The sequence below is a fragment of the Protopterus annectens genome, chromosome 17.part0 (genome assembly GCF_019279795.1).
Source record: "Protopterus annectens isolate FY-2018-M chromosome 17.part0, PAN1.0, whole genome shotgun sequence".
Taxonomy (NCBI): Eukaryota; Metazoa; Chordata; order Ceratodontiformes; family Protopteridae; genus Protopterus; species Protopterus annectens.
Window position 1 is genome coordinate 648,320,213 of NC_056751.1, and position 14,080 is coordinate 648,334,292.

The 14,080-nt window shown below is 39.4% G+C and overlaps 1 protein-coding gene across 1 annotated transcript in view; it reads right to left on the reverse strand.

Annotated features, from left to right (window-relative positions):
- Window positions 1-14,080, reverse strand: part of PPFIBP2 (PPFIA binding protein 2) — a gene marked incomplete in the record, with an annotated part of 2,221,164 nt that overhangs the window by 446,028 nt on the left and 1,761,056 nt on the right.

Below are 14,080 nucleotides of genomic sequence, written 5' to 3' on the forward strand. Positions count from 1 at the left end.
TAAACCAATTTGGCATAACCAAATTTTATAGTAAAGTTTTTCCATTTCACATAACTGTATACATTATAACAGAGGAATGGATTTTAATCTGTAAGCATGCATTCCTGAGAATACTGACAATGGAAGTAGCCATTTGAACTCTCTCTCTCTCTCTCTATATATATATATATATATATATATATATATATATATATATATATATATATATATATACATATATATGTATGTATATATATATATATATACATATATATATATATATATATATATACATACATATACATACACACACACACACATACACATACACATATACATATATATAATCTATAGGCACAAAAAGGCAGGTGGAAGCTCAGTGGTGCAACAGTTAATACTGCTGCATCAAAACAAATGGTTCTGTAGATTGGTTCCTGGCTGAGGTAGCTCTGTAGCTCAGTTCCTGGCTGGGTGCTTCTGTGTAGAATATATACCACCTTAAAGGATCTATGTCCATATTTGTTAATTGATCTAGTTTCCTCCCACCTCACAAAGGTGAACTGTTGATCCTTTGAATTGCACAAAGATGTCTGTGCTGGTGTGCATTGTGATGTTCTGGTACCCTGGTCAGGATGAGCAATGCCTTGTCCCCATGTAGCATTGGTCAGTACAGGATCACCTCAACCCTGTGCTGGATTTATTGGATAACAGCAGAATGAGTGGATGAACACACATTAGTACTGCTCAATGCATGATCGGTCAACAAAAATGGTTTATAAATAAACACTGCATAAAAAAAAAAGATTTATTTTGTGATTACTGTGAAAAATACTGGCCTAATGATAAAGTTTCCTTCATATTCACTCTTCACTTACATTTTGTCATATTAAAGTCTCACTAGTATTTTAAACATGTCCAGTACAATGGGACAGGATTAATAAAACATGCAACTTACTATGTATGCAAGTTAATTTAGTGAACAAGAGTAAAGGTTATGAGCAGTGAACAGGCTTCATTCTGTAGTCCTGGGTTTGAATCCCTCAGTCTCCTTATGAATACCATGCCTATCCAAGCCAATCACTTAACCATGCATTCCTGGATCACCTCAGAAAAGAGGCACTTCTGCTAAGAGGGATTAGCAAAAGTCTTATTCTTTTTAAATTTCAGTATTTTGATTATGTGGTACAGGACAGGCTTCTTATATCACTGCTTTGTTTTTTGTACTATTTTTTCTGTACACTCTAGCTTAGAAGATCAATTTCTTTTGCTTAAGATCTTTATATATAGTCATCAAAGAAATGCAGGACATCTCTAACTAAAACTTGAAAGTCTTGACTCAAAACTAAAACACTACATTTCAATTTTTAATACAGTAAGGTCATCATTACTACTTCCAAGTTTTAATAAACATGGAAAAGGTAGATTCTTGAGTACCAAGGAAATGTCTCAAACACTCAAGTCACATTGGCAGTGCAGTTTTACAGCTCTACTACAAGAAGACTGCAGAAGTGGTAGACGGAGAGGTTTCCCACAGTTAGATACTTTCATTATTTACAGGCGGCACTACATCTCTTAGGTTCATAGGTGGGTACTAGGCTATCTGCCCGAAGGCATTTATAAGCCTAGCCAGAATGTGTTGGCTTTCGTCGCCCACTTAGATTAGTTCCCTGTACCTCTGTCCAGCAGAGCCACTGAAGTGATCCCCCGAGGTAAACTTTCTGCTTCCCATCCACTCATCAAGGTTTCTTTTGAAGAGTGTAAGCAAGGAGCTCTGCCTAATATAGATTGGGGATCTTGTTCCAAAGCATGGGAAGTCTCTGGGACAGGAATCTTTCCCTCCAGCATGTCCTATTTATTGTTGTGGTGAGGTTTAGATCCCTAGAGCGTCTGGCTCAAGGGGATAAGGTTTTCTTTAGGTGGAGCATTCTGGGTTGGACATGGCCTTGTATGTCAGGCAGAGATCACCTCTGAGTAGGCGGTATGCAACAGAGGACAACTGGAGTTTCTTCAGTCGAGCTGCATAGGGCATCTGTTTGAGGCCAGTGATTCTCTTGGTGAGGTACTTCTGTGGTATTTCCAGCTGTTGCAGGTGTCTTGTAAGGTACATCCCAAATGGGGTGTTGTACTCTATGATGGGTCTGATGAGTGATGAGTAGAGGGGCACAATGACTTCTTTTGACCTGTATGCGAACCCTTTTGTGATTAGGTGGGCCACGTAGAAGGATTTTCTAACCACTTTGGCAATGTGATTATCAAAGGTGAGATTACTATCTACTTGTGTCCCCAGATCCCTTATTTCGTCGTCCGTATTTAGGGAACTACCACCTACGTGGTAGTTTGTGGGTACTTTGTTTTTTCCAAAGGGGATGACTATGCACTTTTTGGCATTTAGCTTGAGGCCATGATTTTGACATCAGGTATCCATCTTAGTGAGACCCTTTTGGAGGATGTCTGTGTCAGCCGGAGAGTCAATTATAGCCCCTAGTTTGCAGTCTGTGAACTTGATTAGCCATAGTCCTGTGCTTGCCTGTACCTCTGAGAAGTATATGTCGAACAGGACGGGTCCTAGTACTGAGCCCTGGGGAACGCCACCTGTAACCGGTTTAGAGTCTGACCTAGCTCTCACAACTCTCACCATGTGGGTTCTGTCCGTGAGCCAGTTGGTAATCCATCTTGTGAAGTAAGTAGGGGTTTATGTTCAGGCTGGTGAACTTGTCTATAATACCAGAATGGGGAATGGTGTCGAAGGCCTTAGCCAGGTCTAGGTAGGCTGTGTGTACCACCTTTCCCTCATCTATAGCCTTGGTAACTGTCTCAAAGAAGTCCACCAGGTTTAGGAGGCATGATCTGCCCTTAAAGCCAAACTGGGTAGGGTTCAGTGTTTGGAAGTTCCCAATGTCTCTGTTAAGGAGTTCCATGATGATGCACTTCATAGCCTTGCAGACCAAGCTAGTCAGGCTTATAGGCCAATAGTTCCTGGGGTCTGCTATGGCTCCACCTTTGTGGAGCAGAATAACCGTTGCTGTGCGCCACTCTATGGGTATGTAGCCTGTGGAGAGGCTGAGTTTGAACAGTGTGATTAGATGAGGGGCTAGTGTAGGACGCAGCCTGGGACACCGTCCGGTCCCATTGATGCTGTGTTTTTGGCTTTGGAGAGGGCTGTTTTAACCCGAGTGTCTGTGATTTTGGGGACTCTACATTCTTCTGGTATGGTTATGGGCCCTTTTGGGGGTGGGGGGAAGTTTGCACTGAACCAGTCTGCCTGGTGTATTTTGTCCCATTCTGCACTAACTCCAAGCAGATCTGAGCATTGCCACTTAGATTCTTGACATAGCTAAAGAATGCCTTGTGGTTATCTTTGGAGTCCTTGGCAATTTTTCTTTCAAAGCTCACCTTGGATGATTTTATGAGAGATCGTAGTTTCTTGCTGATACTGATCAGAGATGTCTTCCCTTCTTGGGATTTTACTCTTTTCTGTATTAGTTTCCTCCTCCTATTGTATAGCTTGTTTATGGCAGGAGTCCACTAGACTGGTTTCCTTTTCTTGGAGGAGTGAGTCTTGGTTTTGCTTGGGATGTCACAATTCATGCATTCTTGTAGCTGCCGGTACAATGCATTAGTAAAGGATTTTGCAGCTTGGACAGTGTTATCCTTCAGCAAGGGGGGCTTTGAAACTTTGAAACTTTCCACCTCAATCTTAAGTAACATGAAGTTCGCTTTTGAAAAGTTTTTCATGGTGGTTTTCTTGTCCGTGGGGTGGGGGTGGAATATGGATATCCAAAGTGATTTGTTTATGGTCAGATCTAACCAGCGAGGGTTTGACCTCTGGTGTGGAACACCGGTCGCCCATGTTGGTGATGACCAGGTCCAATATGTTGTCACCTCTGGTGGGAGTGTTGACCAGTTGAACCACGGCGTTTGAGTTTATAAATTCTAGGAAAAGTTGGGCAAGGGAGTTGGTACTTGAGTAGTTCTCCCAGTTAATGTTTGGGTAATTGAAATCACCCAATATTAGGGTGTTTGGTAGGACCTTTATGTTTTCCAGTATTTCCAGAAATGCGGAATGGGGGTCCTGGGACATGGTGGGTGATCTGTAGCAAGCTACAATTTGAATTGCAGTTTTGCCCATTGTTAGTTGCACTTGGATGATCTCTGAAGCATCGCGCTGTGCCACTAACCTGGAGGTGTGGGTAACCTTGATGAATATGGATACGTCCCCACCTTTTGTATTTTGGTTTGGGTTCTGTGGCTGAAATGTATGGTATGATTTGTAGCCTGGTAGTGCTGGGGTGCTCTCTGGAGCCTTAAACTAGGCTTCTGTTACTGCACATATATCGATTTTCTCCATACTGAGGAGTGCCTCGAGTACTTGCATTTTGTGGTTTAGACTTCTGGCATTGAGTAGCATTACCCTCAGTTTTTTGTTACTTGTGCTATTTATGGCAGTGGGTTTGCCTTTTGAGCCTTGCCTAAAAAAGGCACTATGGGGTAGCAAGAGCCTTGGCCAGTATTCGAAAGCCTAAGGGTGACAGGTGCAAGCTGTCTCTAGCAAAGCAGTGTGGCTTGTCAAGCATGTCATCCCAGGCAGACAGACACTGGATCCCCTTTGAATGACACCAGAAACTTAGCCAGTTGTTGAAATCGAGAATTTTTTCTTTATACGGTGGTATCATTCTTGGTGAGGGCAGGATGCTACTCAGAGTCAGGGTCATACCGGCCTGGGCTACGTGATCAGAGTGCTCTTCCATGTCTCTTTTCATGTAGTCCAGGGAGGTACGGCTCAGGTCATTCACATCAACATGGACAATGACAGTCTTATTTGTACTTGTTCTGGAGTGACCTGAGTGCTTGTCTTATGTGGTGGATTCCTGGCACCCGACAGGCAGCTAACAGTAACCTTCTCCTTATTCAGCCTAGTGAGTGGGACGTCAGTGTGCCTGACTATAGAGTCACCTATTACTAGTATGTTGGGTATGTTAGTTTGCCTTAAGTGCTGTGATTGCATGGCACATTGGTTTTGTGAAGTATGTGTTTCATGGTTTGTGTAGGGGGGGTGGAGGTTGCTTGGATGTTTGTTTTGGAGGTCTCTGTTGGTTTTGCAGATTTTTATTTAGAGCCTCCGAGTATGTTTTCATGTATTTATGTGTGTTTTTTTGCTGGTGTTAGTTTAATGGGTCTATGTAAGACTGGTGGTGTGATACAAGTATTTCCCTTCTCCTCTTGACTGTCTGATACAGTCTTGGGTTGAGAGAGCTTAGCCTCTAGTTTGGCTGTATAACTGCATCTCTCGCATGTATTAGTGTTTGGTGGTAGGAGGAGGGGGTTGTCTGAGTACATAATGCCCAGATTCACCACTTGGACTGGAGAGTTCACCTGAAACTGCCCTTTGGACATGCCTGGATAGGTACAGTGAACTGTTTTACTGGATGGCTGGAAAGGTCGAATAGAGAGCCTTGTCCTTCTGTACAGTACAGGAGGGTCTAGTGCTAGGGTTTATAAGTGCTTGCTATAAGTTTTGAGCAAGTGCCGGGCTGAGAAATGAATGGCTTGAGTGCTTAAGTTGAAAGTTTGTTTAGTTCCAAGGGAAAAATTGAAGAGGAGACTTTGTGAAGCTGGGAATAGTTTTACCCTAGCTAACGGGCGCTGCCCAGTGTGCAAAACCGGACAAATATGGTATTTATAGCAGGGAAATGAAAGAGATAGAAATTAGCCCAAAATGGCCAATAAACTACTAATTTCTGGACTGAAACCACTCCTCCAGGGACAGATAGGCTGCTCAAAGCTCCCTCTCGCAGGTGAACAGAGAAACTTCCTTCTATCCAAGTAAGGTATAGGCAAACACAAAGATTTGTAACACAGCCCTGAATTCAGCACTAACCTGAAAACTGCACTATACTAGCTTAGAAAGGGGGGAAACAAGTATATTTATTTTTTTCCAGAAAATAAAGCAGATACAGTCAAAAAAAAAAACAGTTTAAAAGCACAGAAAAGGACACTTATTGTTATACATCACAGATCAGAGTTGTAGTCAATGCCCCCAGTAATAAAGTAGGAAGAAACACAAATACAGTAAAAGCAGATGAATAAAGTGCAATTTATATATATATATATATATATATATATATATATATATATATATATATATACATACATACATATGAAACAATAGAAAACAAACGGATTTAAACAAGTTACCCAATTACCCAGAAAAAAGCTCAAAACTGAGCCCTGTTCAAGCAGTCTTGAATCAAATAAGTTCTAACTCCACACCCCTGCTTACTAGGATGCAGGGGAACCTTCTCCAAAAAAAGATGGCCTGGATCAGTGCTCAAGTTATACAAACAAAGCTAGATTCAGCAGGCCTGAATCTGGTCTATGCTACAGCAACAAGGCTCATCAATTTCAGAAAGAAACAGTTCAAATAAGCAGTCAAAATAATCCTGTGACCAGAAATTCTCAGCTCAGAAGGGGAGAATCCAGCCTTTCGTCCCACAAGAGTGCAGACCACAAACCTTCTTAATGTAGAATAACTGGCCTGAAGCACAAGTGCTTAAGCCAGAACTAATACACTTTTAGAATAGCAGACATTGGGCCTTCAATCAGCAATTCCCAGCTTAGAAGGATGTAAGCTACCTGTTCTGCCACAACAGTGCAGACCACAAACCTTCTTAATCTAAAATAACTGGTATGAAGCCACAGTGCTTAAACCAAAAGACTTAGAATAACAGTTACAATTTAATCAGACTATGACCAAGCAGTAATAAATGAAGCAGAATAAATAAAATTGAGTACTTTTAAGAAAAGCAAAATAAAGTAGAAGGAAACACAAATACAGTAAAAGCAAATAAAAAAAAAATGTTTGCACTTTATTCAAGTGCAAGAAAAGAGAGGAAGGAAGGACCTAAGTGGGCTGGCTTTCTCAAATCTTCTCTCTGTATTAAGTAGAGTGAACACTAGTCTCAGAATATGATCTAACTGTACTCAGTTAAGTGAGCAAATGAGATGGACCCAGGAAGAGTGTTCTAATACAGACTTACAGGAGGGGCGGGCAATTCCAGAGCCACCAACACAGGAACAGGGAGGGAGGGGAACTAAAAGCAGAGAGAGACACAGCACATTGTTCAGAAACGCACAATTAGGAAACAGAAAACATGAAAATACAGTACTTTTAAAACTGCAAGTTTGTACTTAACAGAAGACTAAATTTCACTACTGCAAGTTTCACTTAGCTTCAGCTTGTAATGCAGATGCTTGTAACCAAGCAAGTCTCTCAGGAGTTGAGCATAAAATGATTTCTCAAATGTTGTGGCTAGCACTTAAAGTACAGAGGAATCCCTCTAGGCTATTAAATATCAGATAAAGAAGAGATAACACCACCCCTCTTATAGCAAAATAACTGCAGAGAGACACACAGCACACTGTTCAGAAATGCACAATTAGGAAACAGAAAAAATGAATATACAGTACTTTTAAAACTGCAAGTTTGCATTTGACAGAAGACTAAAATTCACTACTGCAAGTTTCACTTCGCTTCGGTTTGTAATACAGATGTTTGTAGCCAAGCAAGTCTCTCAGGAGTTGAGTATAATTGGGCTGTGTTAAGATCTGATCCTAATGGTGAAGCCGCACTGATCAAATAAGACAACTGTGGATAAATACTCAAGCTCGAACATGAGTTATTGTAAAAAAAATAAATGCGCTACCTTTTTTTTTTTTTTTTTAAACAATGTCATTGTGTAAACAGACTTCAGTGACCTTCTGCAGCTTCACTTGTACAGGATGCCTACGGTACATACTATACATATAAGTAGGTACATACCTTCCTGAGGAGTGTATAGCACATTCAATAAATACCATTTCTGACACTTCTTTCCCATTACATATACCATGAGTTTGCATAATCTTTAATGTCAGCTTTGATGCTGAATCTGAAGGAAACTATGTCTGAAATAAAGCACTATAGTCTGTACAGCTCCTGATCCACCTGACCCAAACTCATGGCACAAGAGCCAGCCTTCTTCCTGCTGGTATTACACAATACACAACAGGCATGATGACGGCTTTGTCCAATCCACATACATAGTTTGGAATCCTAATGAGATTTCTCTGCGTAAAATAAAATGTGGAGTGGAGATGAAAGCTGCCCTACTTGCCATGACTGTAGAAGACAGCAAAAAATTCAAAAAGTTCACCTATTGCATACAAACACCTCTAAAGTTCTGATGACAATGGAACAGTATATACTGACATAAAAGACATCGCAACTGTTCCCATTTTGGAGGAACATTCTTGTTTTCAGTCCTGATTAACCTCTGCAAAGGCTATCCCTATTTTTCTGAGGCATGTTCCTATTTACAGGCTTGACTTAACCCCTCTCAGTTTTCTGAATCATACTCATGTGATATTTAACGTTGTCTAACAGAAAACCACAGTACATGACCAGCATCCTATTGGCAACAATAATTTAAAGAGGACACAGATATTCTCTCTCTCCTTTTCTTAAGTACAAATATATGACCTTGTGTAACTTAATTTTGCAATACAGTTCATTACAATCTACAGATTTTATGTCTTTGATAATATACATTTTCCATCATTTTTGTCACACACTGTTCTTTAAACATGTTTCTAAGTAGTATCCCACATTCACACTGGAAGAAGGAAAAGTTATTTGCTATTTGGTATTCAAATTTTGCGCTAGTTAGACATCCATATTTTAATTTGGATGTTCTACTTTTCAAGGGTCTTTGTTCATATTTTCAAAGTCAGCAGGTTGAGAGGTACAAGTAGCATTTACAATGAAGCATTGTCAGTGTCAATTATCTACTAACTTTAACTGGTATTTCTTGCAAAAGGCAATATAACAGATTCAAATTTATGAATAAAATTGTGAGGAAAAGCTCCACTGTAAGGATAAATATATGGTCCCTAGGCAAGGAAAGACAGCTGTGCACTGAACACATTAACTTCACCTCTCCCAACGTGAGTAAATAAACTGAAATACGAGGGTCAGAAACTCTGTCACTTTTAGTAAATTCAGTTACAGGCTAGTAAATACACTGCCTGAATACCAGCAAAGAAGAAATTAAGAGAGCATGAAAGAAAATTGACTACAAAAGGTTAAGAGGAAATACTGACTGGGAAAATCTGGCAGCTGTTCAGCAAAAATCAGTTCAAGCTGCAGCTTTAGTACAAGACATGGCTTCTGACAATCTAGAGGAAAAATAAGTCAAACATGCTAAGATCTAAGCAAAATAAATGGAACACTGAAGGAGTATGAGAAAGCAGCCAAGGCCTGCATGAGTTAAGATGCAATCCTATCAGCAGAAACAGATGACCCTGACAAAACTGTGTTTTATTTTACATTTGTTAACCGGGTTAGTCCAGCTGAGCATTTAGCCCGTTTTCAGTGGAAACCCAAGGAGAAAAGCTCCAGTCAATATTATCATTTTACATACAATTAATAAGACATTTCCATTTGAAAGTTTTTAACAAGATAACTATTACTGTAAATCATAACAGTTAATTTAGTACAGTGTCCGAAATTGTACAGTAAAAAAACATTTCTAATAAATCATCCAATTGTACAATTGTACAGTAAGACATTTATAATAAGTCATACAGAAAGAAGTTTTGTATAATGACAGAGGTCATACTGCACAAAAAAAACAAAACTGTGGTTCAGTGTGATGAAAGGAAGTACAGTGTGATGAAAGGAAGTATAGTTTTCATAATTCCTAACTGGTTATATACAGTGTAGTTACAGGAGGAGTCAGCAGGAGATGAAGTGGTTAAGTATAGAGATGGAGGGGTAGATGATTATTTAGCTAGGCAGTAGTGGGAGGAAGGAAACAGAGGCTATGATAGGGTAGTTTCATGGAGGATGACTACAGTGGTAGGACTGTTTGTTAGGTATCTCTGAGTGGCTAGGGTATCTCTGAGTGGCTAGTTTGAAATGCTTGATTTGGTCGAGTGATCTAATTTCTAGGGGTAGTTGGTTCCACGCTGTAGCAGAGATATAGTTATAGAGTAGACACCCCATTTTGGTTTTGGGTTTATAGATCTGTAAAAGTCCTGGTGTGAGCTACGTAGTGTCCTAGTTGGGGAATATTTAGATATAATAGATAGAAGGCTAGGGCAGAAAGATGGTAGATAGAGGATGGAATAGATAGTTTGCAGTTGATGCAGTAGCAGCATATGAGGGAACTCAAGCCAGTCCAGTTGTTTAAGAGATAGGCAATGGTGTGATTTGTAGGATTGGTTTGCTGCAAATCTAGCAACCTTGTTATATGTAGTTTTGAGTTTAGTTAAGCGTGTGGTGTTAAGATTTGTATATACAACTATAGAGAATAGAGAAGTGAAAAAAAATGCATGGTGAGGAGTTATTCTGGCTGTTGATGACTGTAGAATCATCTGCATATTGTACAAGTGTAGAATTGACATGACATGTTTGCGCAAAATGATTACTCACTGTACTCCAGGCAGAAGAGAAGCAAATTTATTCCAGCAATGGGGAAATGTTGAGGGAGGGGGGTGAGATTTAAGCTTCTGTACCAAACTGTGTTCAGAACATTTTTTCTTGGAGGATCTATGTCATTTTGATGCAGCACAGCCTAAGCAGGCAATACAAAAGTTTGTCCAACAAAAAAGAGCCATCAAGGAAAAGGCAACTCCTCTTATTAATCTTCTGATAAGCTACATGGGGAGACTTTGCCAGTGACTCCTTTTCCAATGTTCCAAAGGAAAATGCTTGAGCGAGATACAGAGAGACAGAGAAGCACAGGAGTTGACTAGAAGAATCAAGAGTACCTTGGAACTGAACTGGAGTCTGGAGTTGGGAGACAGAGATGAACATGAAAACCAGAAACACAGAAATTAATGAATAAATGTCTGATTAGAAAGCATCAAATCATACTTGTGAAATATGACTATACAAGGAAAAATGGAAAGAATGGCCTTCTGTTGACTTTGTTAAACCTCTGGGGAGCTGAAAGGTATTTGCCTTACTTCATGTCATTGTTTGGAAGGACATGAAGGGAACAGAAGAGGAAGGAAATGGTTAACTGTAAATAAATCAGTCTCTGTTCTTAACAGTATTTCTACAAAACATTTCATGATATAAACTGCATGTTTTACATTAAATCATTTTTAGTTACTGTTGTATGTGATACAGATAAATTAGCTGCCTTTTTCCTGTTCTGGAAATTATTCATGAGTTATTAGGAAGAAAGAAAGTACTCCAGAAGTTGCAGAGTTATAGCTAGGGAAAGGGATATAATGAAAGTGGAGTTTAAAAAAGGTTATACATAAAAGAAAGACAGAATTATTCCGAATGGCTGATAAGGGTTAAAGTATTGTAGAATAAGGGGAACCTCCCGGAACAAAAAGACACACAACTGCAGAGTGCTAAAGAGAAAATAAGGGAGGACTTGGATAATATACACAAGTTTAGAAACTTTAGAACTTTTAGCACAACAACTTAGGTAACAGGAAGTAGGTTTGTTGCTATACTTGCCCTATAACTTTGCCTGTGGCATAAACAGAACATGCTGGAGGGAGTGACACACATCTCCAAGGATCCCACACTATAGGATAAGGTCCCCGTGTAAGTGAAGCAGAGTTCATCCCTAACCCTATTCAAAAGGAGCCTTATTCACTGGATGGGAAATCGCAAATTCACCCCTAGTCTGGCTCCCATGTCTGGGATAGATAGAGATTGACAGTAAGTAAATTAATCCTCAACTAATATACCCCACTCCCACATAGCTCTTAGCTACCTGTTTACTAACATAACTCACTAAATAGGTGTCCAACGAATTTGGGAACAAAACAGGGTTGGGTTGCATGGCTAGGCTTGCAAGAACCTGGTTGTTGTTAGCCTAGTATAAAACTATGAACCTATAAAAACAGCCAGAGATACTGCAGAGGTACTAGAGATATTTTGGACATTTTATGTAAAATTTGTATAAGGCAGAGAAATGGGGAAATCAAGAAAAAGCACAAATAGAAATATTTATGGAAGACTTCTATATGCCTAGGTTAGAGGTAGAGGAGGCTCAACAATCAACAGTTAAGCTACGAGGAAATAACAAAAATGGTGGCATACAATCAATCTGCATAAAAGTCTTCAGGAATAGAATATATTCTGGTGGAAGTCTGGAAGCTAGGAGGGATGAAAGTGATAAACATCCAGAATGTTTTGTTTAAGAATAATTTAAAAGGATAGGAAGAAAAAACGTCCTGGAAAAAAAGTTGTGGTACCTAAAGACAGGAAAGACCTATCAGATCTAGCTTCATATATGCTCGTTTCAATTTTAAACCATGATTATAAAGTGTTTATGTCTATAACTGCTAGAAGAATGGTAAAGGTGCTCTAAAAATTGATAGATATGAATCAATTGTGGTTCTGGAGGGGAGGAAAATATTTGGCAACATTATTAGAACAATGATGATCCAGCAGGAAGCCGAATGTAAGAAAATAACACCACTGTTCGTGGATACTGATGCTGAAAAAGCATTCAGAGTAATTAGGGGATTACATGATTAGGACAATGGAAGCATCTGCATTCCCCTGATCTAATCATAGGGTTAACTATGAGGAAGTGGGAGAAGTTCTTATCTGAGGAATTCTGTCTTAAACAGAGGAACCAGGCAGGGGTGTCCTCTTTCTCATTTGTTAGTTATATTATATTTAAAACCACTGGCAAAGAAAATAATGGACTCAGAAATTCAAGGATATAACTGGCATGGTAATCAAAAAAGTTGCCTTCATTTGTAGATATTATTTTGTACCTGATAAAACCAGAAAAGGTCACCTCAGTGTTGTGGAACATTCTGATAAACTATGCAACTCCACATGAACTGGCTCAGCTATACCCACATTTATGGGGGCATGATAAAATGAAGCATTTCAGAGTATGGGTTAAAAATTATTCTGTTTTGGCAGCTAAGGCTATGTTGGAAGAGACTAAACAAAAGATAACACAAAAACTGAGAAAATTGAATCTCTTTCTTATGGAGAAGGCCAGCAAGATATAAGCAGTAAAACATTTTAGATCTTATAGTTTTATACATAGGTCAGGCATTTTTAGCAACCAGAGGAGAAGTTGTGGATAATAATTAATAAAGAATTGAAGGGCTTTGTCCTGGAGGGAGAGAGGACAAGAGTCAAGTGGTATGAACTGATCCTTCCAAGATGGTTTAGGATTACCTAATTTGAAGGGATATTTTACAGCTACACAAGTAAAGCTCATACATAACACAAGCAGAAAGCTATAAATTAAAGTGGAAAGGGAAGATGAAGCAGGAGGGAAATTAAAGAGTGGGATTCTGGATGCAGATCCTCAAAGAGAAGGGCAGTAGTCGTACAGAATATTATATTCATAAAGTAGCAGAAAGTATACCAAGAACTAAGTCAATATGGGAATGAAGAAAGGAGATTCTGCTGATCAGGCTGACTCGAATTTGGGGTACACAGGATAGGCAAGAGGAGGATAGAATTTACTGGGGGTAGTTGGCAAAGGAAGCAAGGTATCGGGAACTAATAATTAAAGAGTGAAAGGTTACAGAAAGAGAAGAGGCCAAGAAGACATTTGGACTGCAGGCTAGAGACTGCTTCTATATCAGTGATTGACATCAATACAGGATTCCCCTCCCTTTCTCTTTGCCTAAGTGAAAAATATGCGCGGTTTGTGTTTTCAGTTGAATCTAGAGCAGAAGCTGAGGTTAAAAAAGGGATAATTAGTAGACGTATAAAATATTGTACAATAACTATAGCTATCAATCACAGGAGGTCAGAAAAGATTGGCAAGAGATTAGAGAACCAATTCACACACACACACACACACACAAAAAAAAAAAAAAAACGGAGGACATGCATATGGCTGCCAAATATACAGCCAAGGCTAGAAGATTTAAGATTTTTGCTTGGAAATTTTTGCATAGGTGCTTTTATACCATAGACAGACTCTAATGATTTCTTTCTCAGGCAGATGGCAAATGTTGGAGGTGTGATTAGGAAGAAATAGGTATCTGGGAGCATATGATATCAGAGTACAACAGCAGACTTTAAATATCCCCTATACCATAGATTGTCATGAAT